The sequence below is a fragment of the Mesoplodon bidens genome (assembly GCF_964165515.1).
Source record: "Mesoplodon bidens genome assembly, chromosome: 5".
Taxonomy (NCBI): domain Eukaryota; kingdom Metazoa; phylum Chordata; class Mammalia; order Artiodactyla; family Ziphiidae; genus Mesoplodon; species Mesoplodon bidens.
In genome coordinates this window covers 19,716,978-19,735,376 of record NC_138161.1, presented here as the reverse complement: position 1 = coordinate 19,735,376, position 18,399 = coordinate 19,716,978, and positions in this window count along the sequence as shown.

The window sequence follows — 18,399 nt, the reverse complement described above, 5'->3', positions numbered from 1 at the left end:
AGTTTAGAAATTTGTGTTGGCATCAGAAAATCAAACAAATTAGGCAGAAAATTGCTCTGTGGTTGATTGTCACATGAATCGACTCATCACATTTATTTTTGTGTCAGTTAATTAGGAAAAATTGTCTAGTTGTTTTTCTCCCCTGAATAAATGGTGAAATTCAACTATGATATTTCTTTAAAGGATTGTGCCTCCGAATATTTTTGGTGAGATCTGCTGTTTTACATATTCATCATTTTATGCTTCTGCCTTTTAAAAAGAACTAATGTATCTTTGAAATAGCACAAAAATGTTTTAAAATTCATAATTTCAAAACATGTGACTAACTTAATGTCTTCATATCTAGAGGGTATAAAAATATTGATATTTCAGTGATATTTCACTTGCAGCCAGAAAAAAATATTCTCAATCTTTTGTAAGAGGGAAGAGGATTTTTGCATACATTTTTACTCTTTAAATAAAGACACTTGTACTGTCATAACAACAATTATGTATTTCTTTGTGGCTTTTTTTTGTAATTTTACATAAGACAGTTATTTTCTATTTTTACTCAGATAAAAAATATTTGTGCATAAAATGTAAAAATAGTAAAATGAGAAAAATAAAACTATTATACAGTATATTTCTGTGTTTTTTAGCAGTTTTTTCCCCATCATACAGATAGTCTCACATTCCTGGGATATTAGGTTAGATGAAAATATGACAGTTCATATCTAGTATATTATGCATATAATTCCCATATACTTTACTTAAAAACTATCAATTTGGGAAGAACAAATTCCACTGAACTAAAATTAGGTGTTAGAGAGTTTAGTCTTTTTAAGAAAATAAATGAAAACCCCATCCACAAAGCCGAGCTGTTTCAGAATAGCAACAGAAGAAATGGTAACACTGAGTACTTGTCAAAAGGCAAGTTGATGATCACTAAAATAGAAATTCTTAGTAAAGTTTGTGGGTTTTTTGGTTTGTTTTGGTTTTAATTATGAAAAATGACCTCTCCATGTTGGCTGAGAAACCAGGACCAGAGTATAGAGGGGTCAAAGGGAATAGGAGAAAAACCTGACTTACTCTTTTGTTTATGGTCAAGCAGTGATCACATTTTGACTGACATGCTTTAAAAAGAAACAGTTTGAGTGAAATAAACTGCTTTTCACACTAATTTTATCTAGTTTGAAGTGATGAAAATCATCAGGAAATTAGTGAGGTATATTTGTTCTCCCAAGACACTTTTTTTGTGTACAACTTTAAAGCTTAATTTGCAAGCTAATAAGCACATGTTTAAAAAGACTTTTTACTACTGGCAAACTGATTTAGAACATGACTTTTAAAATTTCTGTGGAGTGAAGGATGACTTTTTAATTTCCAATTTGTCACAGACTAAAACTTTTATAAAATAAAAAGTGAATGTGGGAAGGAGGAAATGGGGAGTTGTTTAGTGGGTAGAAAGTTTCAGTTTTACAAGATGAAAAAGTTCTGGAGATTGGTCATACAGCAATGAATATACTTAACACTACTGAATTGCACACTTAGGCATGGGTAAGATGATAAATTTTATGGTATGTGTATTTTACCACAATTAAAGCTTATTTTTAAAAAATCAGTTACTAGGAGAATTAAAAAATTCAATTAACTCACCAAATTAACAATACAGAGGGAAAAAAACATCATCTCAGTAGATGCAGGAAAAATATACAGTAAAATCCAACATCTGTTCATGATGAAATCTCTGAGCAGACTAGAATTAGAAGGGAACTTCCTTAACTTGATAAAGAGTATGAAAAACCTACAACTAGCATCATGCACAATGGTTTGTTTTCCATCTAAGATTTGGGGAAATCCAAGAAATATCTGCTGTCGCCATTTCTAGTCAACACTATACTGAAGACTACCTGGAAATAAGGCAAGAAAAAAAGAGGCATATGTATTGTAGGAAATAAAACTTCAGAATATATCAAATACATTGAAAATCCTAAAGAATAGATTAAAAAAAAAAAACCTGCTAGAATTAGTGTGTTTAGGGAGATAAGACACAAGGTCAGTATACAAAACTCCATGTTGTTTCTATATGCTAGCAACAAATAATTGGATATTGAAATTTAAAGCTACCATTTACAATAGTATTAAAAAGCATGAAGTAATTAGGGGAAAATGTAGCAAAATTTGTGTAAGACTGGTCCAATGAAAGACACAGAAATTGCTAAGAAATGTGAAAAAAAAAAGGAAGATATATACCATAATGGTCAATTGGAAGGCTCAGTTTTGTAAATGTTGATTGGCTCTAAATCCATAATCAACTCAAAGTTCTGGCAGTCTTTTTTGTAAACAAGCTGATCATAAAATCTGTATAAATACAAATGGCCCAGAATAGCCAAAATAATTTGAAAAAAAAAAGAACTTGCACTGTCCATATAAAGCTTTGCTATTCTTATACAGCAAATGTATTGAGATAAGGATAGATATGGACTAGTGAACAGAATAGTCCAGAGATAGACTCACACATATATAGCTAATTGGGTTTTGACAACGGTGCAAGGTACCTGCATAGGGAAAGGATAGTCTTTTCAACAAATGTTATGAAAACTGGATATACTTATGGAGAAAAGTGAACCTCAATCCTTACCTCATATCACACATGAAAATTGGATGGCTAAAAATGGATCATCAACCTAAACATAAAATCTAAACATAAAAAGTCTCAAGCTTCTTGAAACTAATATAATATTGTCAATCAACTATACCTCAATTTAAAACTAAAAAACTTAATACCTCTCAAACTTATAAAACAAGAAAATTTTCATGGCCTTGGGATAGTCAAAGACTTCTTAGATAATAAAGCAGAATCATAAAAAAATCAGTAAAATAGACTTCAAATCTTTTGAAAGTTCTGTTCTTTGAAAGACACTTTAAAAGTAAAAAGCAAAACACAGATTGGGGAAAAATACTTGCAATACACTTATCTTACAAAGCTCTTATTTCAAAGATATATATGGATCTCTTAAGACTATCCAGTAATATACGGTCAAAGTATTTGAACAGACATTTCACAAAAGATGTACAAATAGTCAACAAGTCTATGGAAAACTGCTCAGCATTATCAGAAACACAAAATCACAATTCAGTACCACTAAATATTACTTATAACTGCTAAAAGTTAAATGCCTCACAACACCAAGTGCTGGTGATGACATGGACCAAATGGAAATCATTCATGTCACTGGTGAAAATGTAAAATAATAGCACGCTACTTTGGTAAAGTTAAACACATTTTTGTCACAACCCAGCAATTCCAATCCAAGGCTTTTACCCAAGAGAAATAAAACATATCTACTGAAAGACTTGTACACTAACGTTTATAGCAGCTTTATTCATAATGGCCCCAAACCGTAAACAATACAAATGTTCATCAGCAGGTGACTGAACAAGCAATACTCATGCAATGGAAATACCACTCAGCAATAAAAAATAGTGAGCTACTGCTTCACCAAGAACCCTAGAAAAGGCACATCTAATGTGTAAGAACAGAAGGCAGATCCCTGGTCACCTAGGGCTGGGGATGGGGGATGATTTTCTGCATTGGGCACAATAAAATTTTGAGGGGTGATGAGCCTATTCTACGTTATGCTACAATTACATGGGTGGACAAATTTGCCGAAACTAAATGTACTTGTAAAACTGGGAGCATGAGGCTATGTAAATTGCACCTCAATAAAGTTAAAAACTGAATTACTAGAATAATGAAATGAGAAAGACAAAAATACCCACCTTTTAAAATTTATCAAGTTCAACAGACATAGATTACTCTGTCAAATTGCTGTAATTGTTTCAATGTCTGTCCTTATCTCCCTGTGGACAGATAACAAGAATTCACTGACTGATACTCATCTGCAGACCACACTGATTTTTAGAATATTTTTTCATTAGGTGATGAGCATCAGTTTTAACTGAATGATTATGGCAATGTCACTAGTGTATGAAAATGTCTCTGTAATCTGAGGAAAGCATTTTCTGATATCTGCTAACAAAGTAATTGATCTTGGGGTCTGTACTTCATGACACAACTAACACCCAATTAACACCTATGCTATTTTTAGGTGTAACAGTAACTACATATGAATGGAATAGAACAACACTTAAAGATAATAAACTATTGAGTGTATCTATGAGCAACTCTTCAATTCACTTGCTTAGAAATCTATGCAAAAAAAATGTTCTTATATTCTCCATACTAAAGGAAAAGTGAAGCCTTCTATCTCTTAGGTTGGTTTTACTTTATGGATAAAAGGATATGGTACACATTCCATTAGTACATCCACCAACATTACTGTGTAGTTGAACCAGAATGTTCGCTTGGCTTAGTGATTAAAGGAAAAAGTTATGCATTAAGAACCCCATAGTAGGATTCTTGTCTTCAGCTCTCAGATTATAAAATGGAGAGGATATTTTATTTTAAAGAAAATTCTTTAACTGTGAATATCTACCTTGTTTGTCTGAAATTCATTAAGTGATTAAACAAATACAGAGTACCTAACTGTACAGAATATACAAGGAAGCATGTCAAGGAAAGAGCCAGAAGAACTAGGTTATAGTCCCAGGTTTGCCGCTGACTAGGTATGAAATTGAGGGCAAGTCGTTTAGCCTCTCTGCTCTTGCATATCCTCCTGTCTAAGCTAGGATAGTTGATACATTTGTCTACAGTACAGGTGTATGGAGAGGATTAAATGAAATCATGTAGGTGAAAGCATTGCATCTTACAATTATGTAACACTAAACAAGCACAAAGTTCTGGAAAAGAAAATTATCCTCCAAAGAATACTGTTTTCTATTGTTGAAATTAGTGCTTATCTCATTTAATGATAAAATGATACAATATTGTAAAATGACAAAATGCTGTAAAAATGGTAAAATATTGTCGAATGGCTGAATGAATGACTGAATAATGGCTAATTCTGATCACTTAGCACAATACCTTCTAGGTCCATCCACGATGTTGCAAATGACAAGATTTTATTCTTTGTTGTGGCTGAATAATATTCCATTGTGTATCTTCTTCATCGTGACTATTGTAAATAATGCTGCAATGAACATGGAGTGCAGATATCTTTTAGAATTAGTGCTTTTGTTTTCTTCAGAAAAATACCCAGAAGTGGAATTTCTGGTTTGTATGGTAGTTTTATTTTTAAGTTTTTAAGGAACATCTGTACTGTTTTCCACAGTGGCTGCAGCAATTTACATTCCCACTAACAGTGTATGAGGGTTCCCTTTTTTTCACATCCTCACCGACACCTTTTTTCTGTTGTCTTTCAGATAACTGCCATTCTGATAGGTGTGAGGTGATACCTCATTGTGGTTTTGATTTGCATTCATCATGAATGGCATCTTATATCACTTATTTTATAAAGAATAAGTATTATATTTGAGAACTGCTTTTTTTCCTATGTTTTTTTAGGATATAATTGAAATTTGGATCTGCTGAAACACATTATTGTCAGCATCAATACTGAATAGGGAAATAGATAAAAAAAAGAAATTGATTAAAAATATCAGAGGGACTTCCCTGGTGGCACAGTGGTTAAGACCCCATGCTCCCAATGCAGGGGGTATGGCTTTGATCCGAGACAGGGAACTAGATCCCACATGCATGCCGCAACTAAGGAACCTGCTTGCCACAACTAAGACCTTGCACAACCAAATAAAAAAGTAAATAAATAAAACAAATATTAAAAAAAGAAAAAGAAAAATTGGTCTCACATCACATTCTTTATAAAACTATTAGAAATATCTTATTGATCACATTTTATCCACTTGATAGAGTAATTATGTCCATTTGTTTATTCTAAAAATATATTTATATTGAAATATTTTCTCTTTCTGACATGAAAACAATAAAATTTGTGTGGAATTTTTTTTTTCTTTTTTAAGAAACATGCCATGGTAGTAAAGTGCATGCTCATATTTGGGTAAATAGGAGACACAGGGAAAACAGTTTTTCGCCACTTCAATGCTTAATTCTTTTCCATAATATATTTGATTTTTATAGGCCTTTTAAAATCAGTCTGAGGACTAACATTGTAGAAACTATTTTGCATTCAAGTATTTTCTCCTAAATGGAAAATTTAGGTTGTTGCACTGATTGACTCCAAATCTCATTATGAACATACAGCAACTAATACCAATGGTTTAGGTTCGAAAAAGTGAAGGGAATAAGATTATCTGTGACATTTTATTTTATTTTATTTTATTTTTCTGTTGAAGCTATCACATTTAATACATTTTGCTGTAAACTTTATATGCTGTAGACATTTTATGAAATATTGATACTTTTTTGTTTCTAACAAAGAGCAGTTTAGATAAATGAATGACTCAATAATTTGCAAAAAATTTTAACATGCTAGGGAAGAACTTTCCAAAGTAGAAGAAAGGAAGTGAGCATTCTCAGAAGGCATTACTAAATGTACCATGTTACTACTCTAGATTGATATACCTTAACCATAAAATTTGATTTAAATGACCCCAGAAATGACAGAAATCAGCTGTGTCACATATGAAATGTTCACTCCAAGGTTTTAGAAATGACAAACTAAATTATACCTACTTTAGAATTCATTGAAATCCTGAAAATGCTGAAAATTTAAAATAACAAAAAAATTTAAAGATGTTTGAAAGAAATTAGTATAAACAGAAAAATTCCTACATGAAATGCTGAAATGTGAGAAAATGATAAAATGTAATTTTCTGAATATAAGACTAAATACCCTGTGATCCTTAATATTAAATATCCATTGATATTTTTATTGTTCTTCAAGGAAAGCACTTAATACATATTATTAAGACAAAAAGAAAACTAATCAAATGCAACTTCACAGATATTTTCAAAATTGCTAAAATCTAATACCTAAAATAAATAAGCTTTTAGTAAATCTATCAGTTTAGGGCACTGAATATTAGTAAATTATTTTATTTAAGGAATCTAGAACCAGTTAGTGTGTAATACATGGATACATTTAAGTTACTTCTTGACTACAGGACTTGTCTATACAAATGAAATGCTCTTTTCAATAGAACTAATGTATTATAAACACTTCTTCATTTATTGAAAGCATCAAACTCAACAGTGTGCAATGCTCTGTTCATTTGTTCTCAGCTTTTAATTTGTGAATGAACCACCTGGTGATCCTGTTAAAATATAGATTCTGATTCATTAGGTCTGGGGTGGCACCTGAGATTCTGCATTTCTGACAAGCTCCCAGAGGATGCTAATGCTACTTGTCTGGGATGACACTCAATGTAACAAGGATGTAAAGAATAGAAAATATCCAGAACAAAATTAACAATGAATGTGTTTAGATTTCTCTGTTTTCACTGGCTTCAATTCTTTTTTTTTTAACATCTTTATTGGAGTATAATTGCTTTACAATGGTGTGTTAGTTTCTGCTTTATAACAAAGTGACTCAGCTATAAGTATACACATATCCCCATATCTCTTCCGTCTTGCGTCTCCCTCCCTCCCACCATCCCCATCCCACTCCTCTAGGTGGTCACAAAGCACCGAGCTGATCTCCCTGTGCAATGTGGCTGCTTCCCATTAGATGTCGATTTTACATTTGGTAGTGTATGTATGTCCATGCCACTCTCTCACTTTGTCCCAGCTTACCCTTCCCCATCCCTGTGTCCTCAAGTCCATTCTCTAGTAGGTCTACGTCTTTATTCCCATCCTGCCCCAGGTTCATCATAACCATTTTTTTCTAGATTCCATATATATGTGTTGGAATATAGTATTTGTTTTTCTCTTTCGGACTTACTTCACTCTGTATGACAGACTCTCGGTCCATCCACCTCACTACAGATAACTCAATTTCGTTTCTTTTTATGGCTGAGTAATATTCCATTTTATATTTGTGCCACATCTTCTTTATCCATTCATCTGTCGATGGACACTTAGGTTGCTTCCATGTCCTGGCTACTGTAAATAGAGCTGCAATGAACATTTTGGTACATGACTATTTTTGAATTATGGTTTTCTCAGGGTATATGCCCAATAGTGGGATTTCTGGGTCATATGGTAGTTCTATTTTTAGTTTTTTTTAAGGAAGCTCCATACTGATCTCCATAGTGGCTGTATCAATTTACATTCCCACCAACAGTGCAAGAGTGTTCCCTTTTCTCCACACTGTCTCCAGCATTTATTGTTTCTAGATTTTTTATGATGGCCATTCTGTCCCGTGTGAGGTGATACCGCATTGTAGTTTGGATTTGCATTTCTTTAATGATTAGTGGTGTTGAGCATCCTTTCATGTGTTTGTTGGCAATCTGAGTATCTTCTTCAGACAAATGTCTATTTGGTCTGCCCATGTTTGGATTGGGCTGTTTGTTTTTTTGATATTGAGCTGCATGAGCTGCTTGTATATTTTGGAGATTAATACTTTGTCCATTGCTTCATTTGCAAATATTTTCTCCCATTCTGAGGGTTGTCTTTTGGTCTTGTTTCTGTTTTCCTTTGCTGTGCAAAAGCTTTTAAGTTTCATTAGGTCCCATTTGTTTATTTTTGTTTTTATTTCCATTTCTCTAGAAGGCGGGTCAAAAAGAATCTTGCTGTGATTTATGTCATAGAGTCTTCTGACTATGTTTTCCTCTAAGAGTTTTATAGTGTCTGGCCTGACATTTAGGACTTTACTACATTTTGAGTTTGTTTGTGTGTATGGTGTTAGAGAGTGTTCTAATTTCATACTTTTACATGTACCTGTCCAATTTTCCCAGCACCACTTATTGAAGATGCTGTCTTTTCTCCACTGTATATTCTTGCCTCCTTTATCAAAGATAAGGTGACCATATGTGCATGGGTTTATCTCTGAGCTTTCTTTCCTGTTCCATTGATCTATATTTCTGTTTTTGTGCCAGTACCATATTGTCTTGATTACTGTAGCTTGGTAGTATAGTCTGAAGTCAGGGAGTCTGATTCTTCCAGTTCCATTTTTTCCCCTCAATATTGCTTTGGCTATTTGGGGTCTTTTGTGTTTCCATACAAATTGTGAAATTTTTTGTTCTAGTTCTGTGAAAAATGCCAGTGGTAGTTTCATAGGGATTGCATGGAATCTGTAGATTGCTATGGGAAGTATAGTCATTTTCACAATTTTGATTCTTCCAATCCAAGAACATGGTATATCTCTCCATCTGTTTGTATCATCTTTAATTTCTTTCATCAGTGTCTTATAATTTTCTGCATACAGGTCTTTTGTCTCCTTAGATAGGTTTATTCCTAGATATTTTATTCTTTTTGTTGCAATGGTAAATGGGAGTGTTTCCTTAACTTCACTTTCAGATTTTTCATCATCAGTGTATAGGAATGCAAGAGATTTCTGTGCATTAATTTTGTGTCCTGCTACTTTACCAAATTCATTGATTAGCTCTAGTAGTTTTCTGGTAGCATCTTTAAGATTCTTTATGTATAGTATCATGTCATCTGCAAACAGTGGCAGCTTTACTTCTTCTCTTCCAATTTGGATTCCTTTTATTTCTTTTTTTTCTCTGATTGCTGTGGCTAAAACTTCCAAAACTATGTTGCATAATAGTGGTGAGAGTGGGCAACCTTGTCTTGTTCTTGATCTTAGTGGAAATGGTTTCAGTTTTTCACCATTGAGAACAATGTTGGCTGTGGGTTTGTCATATATAGCCTTTATTATGCTGAGAAAAGTTCCCTCTATGCCTACTTTCTGGAGGGTTTTTTATCATAAATGGGTGTTGAATTTTATCAAAAGCTTCTTGTGCATCTGTTGAGATGATTATATGGTTTTTATTCTTCAGTTTGGCAATATGGTGTATCTTATTGATTGATTTGCATATATTGAAGAATCCTTGCATTCCTGGGATAAACCCCACTTGATCATGGTGTATGATCCTTTTAATGTGCTGTTGGATTCTGTTTGCTAGTATTTTGTTGAGGATTTTTGCATCTATGTATCAGTGATATTGGCCTATAGTTTTCTTTCTTTGTGACATCTTTGTCTGGTTTTGGTATCAGGGTGATGGTGACCTCGGAGAATGAGTTTGGGAGTTTTCCTCCCTCTGCTGTATTTTGGAAGAGTTTGAGAAGGATGGTTGTTAGCTCTTCTCTAAATGCTTGATAGAATTCGCCTGTGAAGCCATCTGGTCCTGGGCTTTTGTTTGTTGGAAGATTTTTAATCACAGTGTCAATTTCATGCCTTGTGATTGATCTGTTTATATTTTTTATTTCTTCCTGGTTCATTCTTGGAAGGTTGTGGTTTTCTAAGATTTTGTCCATTTCTTCCAGGCTGTCCATTTTATTGGCATATAGTTGCTTGTAGTAATCTCTCATGATCCTTTGTATTTCTGCAGTGTCAGTTCATTTCTGACACACTTCTTCATTTCTAATTCTGTTGATTTGAGTCTTCTTTTTTTTCTTGAAGAGGCTGGCTAATGGTTTATCAATTTTGTTTATCTTCTCAAAGAACCAGCTTTTATTCATCTTTGCTATTGTTTCCTTCATTTCTTCTTCATTTATTTCTTATCTGATCTTTATGATTTCTTTCCTTCTGCTAACTTTGGGGTTTTTTTGTTCTTCTTTCTCTAATTGCTTTAGGTGTAAGTTAGATTGTTTGAGATGTTTCTTGTTTATTAAGGTAGGATTGTATTTCTATAAACTTCCCTCTTAGAACTGCTTTTGCTGCATCCCATAGGTTTTGCGTCATCGTGTTTTCATTGTCATTTGTTTCTAGGTATTTTTTGATTTCCTCTTTGATTTCTTCAGTGATCTCTTGGTTATTAAGTAGTGTATTGTTTAGCCTCCATGTGTTTGTATTTTTAACAGATTTTTTCCTGTAATTGATATTTAGTCTCATAGTGTTGTGGTTGGAAAAGATACCTGATATGATTTCAATTTTCTTAAATTTATCAAGGCTTGATTTGTGACTTAAGATATGATCTATCCTGGAGAATGTTCCATGAACACTTGAGAAGAAAGTGTATTCTGTTGTTTTTGGATGGAATGTCCTATAAATATCAATTAAGTCCATCTTCTTTGATGTATCATTTAAAGCTTGTGTTTCCTTAGTTATTTTCATTTTGGATGATCTGTCCATTGCATTTTATTTTTTAAGTGAAGATTTTTTGGTGCAGAATTCCAGAAATGGCAGAATTACCCTCCAGGTAAGATATTGTTCAAGGATTCAAAATTCATACTAACCTTTCTTGTTCTATAAGTTGAAAAATAGCAGCTGCCAGGCAGAATTCTCATGACAAGTTCTTGTCAAATTCTCAGTACTGAAGCAGAGCAATGAACTACTGAAGAGCAGTAAGCTTCGAAAGAATTTAGCAAACAGGAAGTCAAAATGTTGCAGAGGTGAAATCATTCACCTGGGTGGATTTAGAGTGGACTCTCAACCACTGCGCCACCAGCGAAACCCAAAGGGCCCCCTTTCTTCCTCCAACTTCACATTAGGTGACTATAACTTTCCAAACCATACATGCGATCGATTGCAAATTGTAATACCTAGCCTTGACTTCACCCAGAATCCAAGAATAATATATACATAATAATATAACAATATCCAAGACAACTGCTTATAAGGATACATAATAAGACATTTCTAAATATGTAGAAGGTGGTACTTTTAAGTTTCTAACCCACTTTTGCTCTTCCTAGATTTCCCTTCTCAGTAAATAGCTCCCCACCCACCCAACTGCTCAAGAGAAAGGATTTAAAATTTTCCTTGATTCCTCCATTTTCCTCGTCCTTACATCCAATCTATCAGTAAATATTCTATCACTAATATCTGTCATTAATCCATCCCCTCACCTCCATCTCCACTACTACTAACCCACTGTCAAGCCCAGAGTACTCATGAGGATTTCTGGAAGAGCCTCTTTTAATATGGTGAGTTATATTGACTAATTTTAAAATGTTAAACCGACCTGGCTTTCTTAGAATTAGCCCTGCTTAGTCCTGATGTATTATTGCTTTAACATATTGCTTTATTTTGTTTACTAGTATTCTGCTGAGGGCTTGTTTGGGTTTTTTTTTTTTTCTTCTTTTTTCTGTTTTCTTAAGGATATTGGTCTGTACTCTTCTTTTCTTATCAGGCTTTGATATTGGGCTTATGCTGACCCCATAAAGTTTCTGGATAATATTGTTATGATTTCTTCCTTAAATATTTGGTAGAATTCACCACTGAAACCATCTACGTCTGGAGTTTTCTTTGTGAGAAGACTTTTTTTAATAACAAATTTAATTTTCCTAAATAGATACAGGAAAATTAAGATTTTTAAATATCATTTTAGGTCAGTTTGTATAAGTTGATTTTTTTGCCCAAGAAATTTGTCCATTTCACCTAAGCTGTCATTTGCTGACATAAAGTTGCTATTATCCCTTGAATGTCTACAGAATCTATAGCAATACCTTGCTTTCATTCTTGATATTGATAACTTGCCTTTTTCTTGTCTTTCTTCATTGGTCCTGCTTGGAATCTATCAATTTGTTAATCTTTTCAAAGACTCAATTTTTGTCTTTGTTAATTTTTCTACTATTTTTTTCTACTTTATTGACTTATGCTCTTATTTTTATTGCTTTCCTTCTTGTTTGAGTTTAATATAATCATAATTTTCTGGCTTCTTAAGGAGAAAACTTATGTTATTGATTTTACACATTTAAATTTTTTTACTGTATATGGAGGTTCCTTAAAAAACTAAAAATAGAATTACCATACGACCCAGCAATCCCACTACTGGGCATATACCCTGAGAAAACCATAATTCAAAAAGAGTCATGTACCAAAATGTTCATTGCAGCTCTATTTACAATAACCAGGACATGGAAGCAACCTAAGTGTCCATTGACAGATGAATGGATAAAGAAGATGTGGCACATATATACAATGGAATATTACTCAGCCATTAAAAGAAACGAAATTGAGTTATTTGTAGTGAGGTGGATGGACCTAGAGTCTGTCATACAGAGTGAAGTAAGTCAGAAAGAGGAAAACAAATACCGTATGCTAACACATATATATATGGAATCTAAGAAAAAAAAAAGATCATGAAGAACCTAGGGGTAAGATGGGAATAAAGACACAGACCTACTAGAAAATAGACTTGAGGATATGGGGAGGGGGAAGGGTAAGCTGTGACAAAGTGAGAGAGGGGAGTGGACATATATACACTACCAAACATAAAATAGATAGCTAGTGGGAAGCAGCTGCATAGCACAGGGAGATCAGCTTGGTGTTTTGTGACCACCTAGAGGGGTGGCATAGAGAGAGTGCGAGGGAGGGAGACGCAAGAGGGAAGAGATATGGGAACATATGTATATGTATAACTGATTCACTTTGTTATAAAGCAGAAACTAACACACCATTGTAAAGCAATTATACTCCAATAAAGGTGTTAAATTTTTTTTTACTGTAAATATTTAAAGCTGTGCATTTCTTCTAAACACAGCTTTAGCTGCATCACACAAATTTTAGAATGTTGTATTTTCATTATACTTCAAATATATTTTAAATTCTCTTATGATCTCTTGTTTTGCACCCTTGAATTATTTCAAAATATGTTGTTTTTTTTGTTTGTTTGTTTTGTTTTGTTTTGTTTTGTTTGCGTTACGCGGGCTTCTCACTGCTGTGGCCTCTCCCGTTGCAGAGCACAGGCTCCGGATGCACAAGCTCAGTGGCCATGGCTCACGGGCCCAGCCGCTCCGCGGCATGTGGGATCTTCCCGGATCGGGGCACGAACCCGTGTCCCCTGCATCAGCAGGCAGACTCTCAACCACTGCGCCACCAGGGAAGCCCCCAAAATATGTTGTTTAATTTCAAATATTAATCACAGTGTTTTTATAATTGTAAAAAGTTAGGAATAACCTAAATTTCTCACAAGAGGGTATCATTTGTGTTTATTATGGAAACCCATAAAAATTCAATCTATTAAAAATGATATTGCATATTAAGCAACAGATCATATAAGCAATGTTTTATTAAGTGAAAAACAGGTTATGATATAGTATTCAAAATTTCACTTTGAGGTGTACATACATCTATATCTATATGTGTAAATTGCATGTATTTATGTGGCATTTACACCACAGCTAACTTATTAGAAATGTGGATGCTGTTCCTTAACAGACCTTTTTATTCTCTTCAGAATCTTCATGACTTTGGGTACATGAAGGAAAGCCCAGAACTGAATTTAAAGGTAGGGTTTGGGGAGGCCTAAGTTATTCTGTTTTCTTGTCATTGTTTTTGACCCAGAAACTAAGAGAAAAGAGGAGAGCTGACAAATGTGTCTGTAAGACCTGAGTTGCAGAATCTTTTAGCAAAATTAGTACCAAATATGGAATTTTAAGATGTCGCCATTGCTATAATAAATAGATAGATAGATAGATAGGTAGATGATAGAGATAGAGATATAAATCTAGATCTCTCTGTCTATATGTATATATATCCTCCTCTATCATCTTCCTGCACCTGCACAATCTCTGCTTCATATACAAATGAACTGAATAGCAGATTTGGAAGCAACTGAGAAACATGACTAAATCTGAGGAGTAAAAAGTCTCTGGGCTGACATTGTGTTTGTGTGTGTATACAATTGAGTATATTGTATATGACTTTTAAAGAATTAGAAGGTAATTCACTAAAATATAAATGTTTGTTATCTATCTCCAGGTACTAGAATTATGATTTGGGTTTTTATTTTTTAACTGTATATTCCAAATTTTCTGTAATAAAACCATATGGCTGTAGTGATACTTCCACTTACGGTCAAGGGGGAATAACAGGGTGCTATGGTCTGAATGATTGTGTCCCCCCAAAATTCATATGTTGAAATTCTAATGCCTAATGTGACAGTGTTAGGAGGTGGGGCCTTAGGGAGGTGAGTCGGTCATGAGGGCAGAGCCCTCATGAATGAGATTCATCCCCTTATAATAAAAGAAGCCTGAGAGAGCTCCCTGACCCTTTCACCACATGAGGTACGGTAAGAAGTCTGCAGCTCAGAAGAGGGTCCTCCCTCGGCCACACTGGCACCCTGATCTTGGATTTCGAGCCTCCAGAACTGTGAAAATAAATATCTGTTGTTTATAAGCCCCCCAGTCTGTGGTAGTGTTATTGTAGCCTGAACGGGTTAAGACATGGGGACTGGATTTACCCTCCTTCCTTAAACAAATGTAAAACCATAAAAAGAATATGAGACAACATTTTCCAGACCTTGGACATCAAGCAGCACCGGACGGCGATCATAAGAGGGGGAAACAAATGAGGTAAGCCCTGTGATTGCCCCAGCATACGGCCTGGAATGAGATTCCAGCGTGTAGCATAGGGGTGAGGGAACTGGGGAGACACCACTGGGAGGCCAAGACAGGTAGGGTTTGCAGAACAGGGTCCCGGAGGGAAGAGGGCTACGTAGAGCCAGAGCTTGGGAGACGCATAAGGGGTTCCCTGGGAGTCTTCTGCTGAATGATGATCTGTACAGATAAGTGAGGACACTACCCAAGGCTGAGGAAAGAGCCACCTGACATGCGCACAGGGACCAATGCTCAGAGCTCCCCCAGGGCTGGAAGAGTTGTTTCCACCAGCCAAAGAAGAAAGCTTTGCAATTCATGAGGCATTGACTAGGGTACTCAGAAGACTAGGGACTAAAAGCTGCTTTGGTCCCACCTTACAAATTTTAAAAAACAAACTGAGTCCCAGAACAAAGCTTCAAAGTCCTTATAAAATAAAAAATATATATATATATAGTATTTCTTATTTGCATTATTTAAAAAAAAACCTCTTATTCTTCAAATTCCAACTAAGATGCTGATTTTCTCCTTCTAAACTCTTAGAGCATTCTTTTATGGCAACTGACACACCATGTATTTTATGGGTTTTGTCCAATTCTATTGTAAGTGGGTTTTGTCTAGTTGTACTGTAAATTCCCAGGAGGCAAAGCACCCAAGAATTATGCATATTTGTAACTATCTTGCATTGTTTTTGCCTTACATATAATCTGATTTCAAAAGATTTATTTTCCTAGGAAATGAATGACTACTCCAATAAATTTATCCAAAAGTATTAAGAATTAATTGGCTGTTAATTTGTATGAGGAATTTATTTAAAAATCTACTTTTTAAAAATGTAAAGGCTAGTGGTGTAGAAGGTGATGAATTTAGGGGTTTCTGTGATGCTTAGAGGTTCCAGTTCCAACTTTTTCCAGTTGATGTCACTATGGCAAAGGTATCTCAAACATCTGGCATAAAGCAGTAGAGAGAGGAGATACAAATCTAAGAATATGGCTGAATCAGGAGGAAACATATTTTGGAGGATGTTGCTAAAATGTGGACGGGGAACAAGGCAAAACATCGGAATTCAATTCTTGGGAATCAGAGGCTATGTGAATGCATTTATCTGATCTTATAAGAGTCATTAAAAAAGTAAACAAACAAATCTATAACGAGTTGGGAAGCTGCTGAAATTGCTGCTCTTTGCAAAGACACAACAGGTAAATCTCCCGGTGATCTGAACTGCCATGATGCATTGAGGGAGCCGATTACAGCCTTAGCCTGGCTTCTAGGCTCTTTAGAAAGTAGTAAATGGACCCTTTGAAGCTAAATTTCTGGCGATGGGCAGGTGTACTGTCTCCCTGTTGGAAGTCAGGACAGATAACAGAGGAAGTCCAAAGCAAGGACAACGTTGTTTATTAAAAGGAGTGGTAATGGCTCAGAGTACCCGAATATTAACAGAAGTTGAAATTAAAACATCCACTTGGGCACGTTAGGCTCCAAAGTAAATAATAAGTCCTTGAGTTTCAGCAGCTGTTTAGGGCTTCCTCCATCTTGTAGTGTTAGTTTAAATGGCAAGGTAAAGGAACTTAAGTAACTAAAACACTTCATCCACAAGTATATACTGGGTGTTTCTCTGAAATGGGAAAATTGATCTGTTTTCAGATATTACTCAGCTGTGCAAGGATGCAAACAGATGAATTCATTAGCACTCTCCACAGAGCATATCGTGATACAAGTGGGAAGTGCTCAAGCTGAGGTTACACAAATGTTTTCTGTTATGAAACCTTGACTCTATGGGACCACAATTTTCAAGGAGAATCTCATTTTAGACCGTTTCCTCTTGTCACACTTGATGTGAAAGGTGATTTTTCTAATTAGGTTACTAATAAGCTGCTTTTACCTTGTTTCAAAGAACAACTACTCTTGGTTTTTTGGGTTTGTTTTTCCTCTGCCTAAAAATAGGAAACCAAACCTGTTTAAAACTCAATTTTCCACATCAAGATACTGAATGGTCCCAGTGAAGAAAAAGGTTTTGTGAAGTCGAAGGAAATTCAAGGCAAGACCGTGTGATGTCATCAGTGCTAAAGCTGTAACTAAGCACATCAACTAAGAATTGCTGTTTCTGTTTTAGACCTATGAACCGGTAATAGTGATGAGCATGGAGGACATTTATTTGGAATTCTGCTGGAGAAAGTCAGAATTGTGCAGCCTGACTTTCACATGGCCATCCACAGCTTTAGATGCTGAAGTACTCCATCAGTGAGGGTCCTGGTGCCCAGAGAGGGGCCTCGGGCTGGCTTTTATGGGGAAGGTATCAGACCCAAGATGGAAAAATGGGGAAGATCAGTCTCTTGATGCTCTCGTGTTTCAGAAACAGGCACTGAAACCATGAAATGGGTTTTAAAGATACAGAGAGGACCTGGGTTTCTGTGGCCTTGACCAGGACTTGGTTACAAATGGGCCTTGAATGGGATTCCTGGACTAGGTGGCTAGGAAGACACAGCTGGTTCCTAGAAAGTATCTGAGAAATACCTTCATCCCGCAGAGGAGGCAGAGAGAGAAACCCCTTGGAGTGGAACACGAATAATGACCAGGGTAAAACGGAGCACAGAAAAAAGAGAGAGAGGAAATGTTGATTCCCGTTCACAGAATAAAATCTAGAAAGGAAAATGGTCTTTGTGAAGCAAATTCTGTCAAAATACATCTTGTTTTTCAAGTTTGGGTTTAGGATTAACAGCAAGACAGTTGCTGGCTTGTCTGGTAGGTGTGTGTTGAAGCATTTTCTTCATCTAGAATTTCCCCAGTGATCTTTCTGGGAATTTTTTCTGTATCCCAAGGTTTCAACAAATATTGATTAAATGTCTACTCTATGCTAAGTGATACAAAAGAAGCATTTGTCATCCCTTTGTAAGGCAAATAAATTGAGATGAGACTCCTAAGATTTGGGGATTTCATGGAAGGGTAAAATTACATAGACAATACAAGCAAGAATATATTATTTTCCTAGGGCTGCCATAACAAGGTACCACAGACTGGATGGCTTAAAAAACAGAAATTTATTTTCTTACACTTCTGGACGCTAACAGTCCAAGATCAAGGTGTTAACAGTGTTGGTTCTTTCAGAGGTCTCTCTCTTT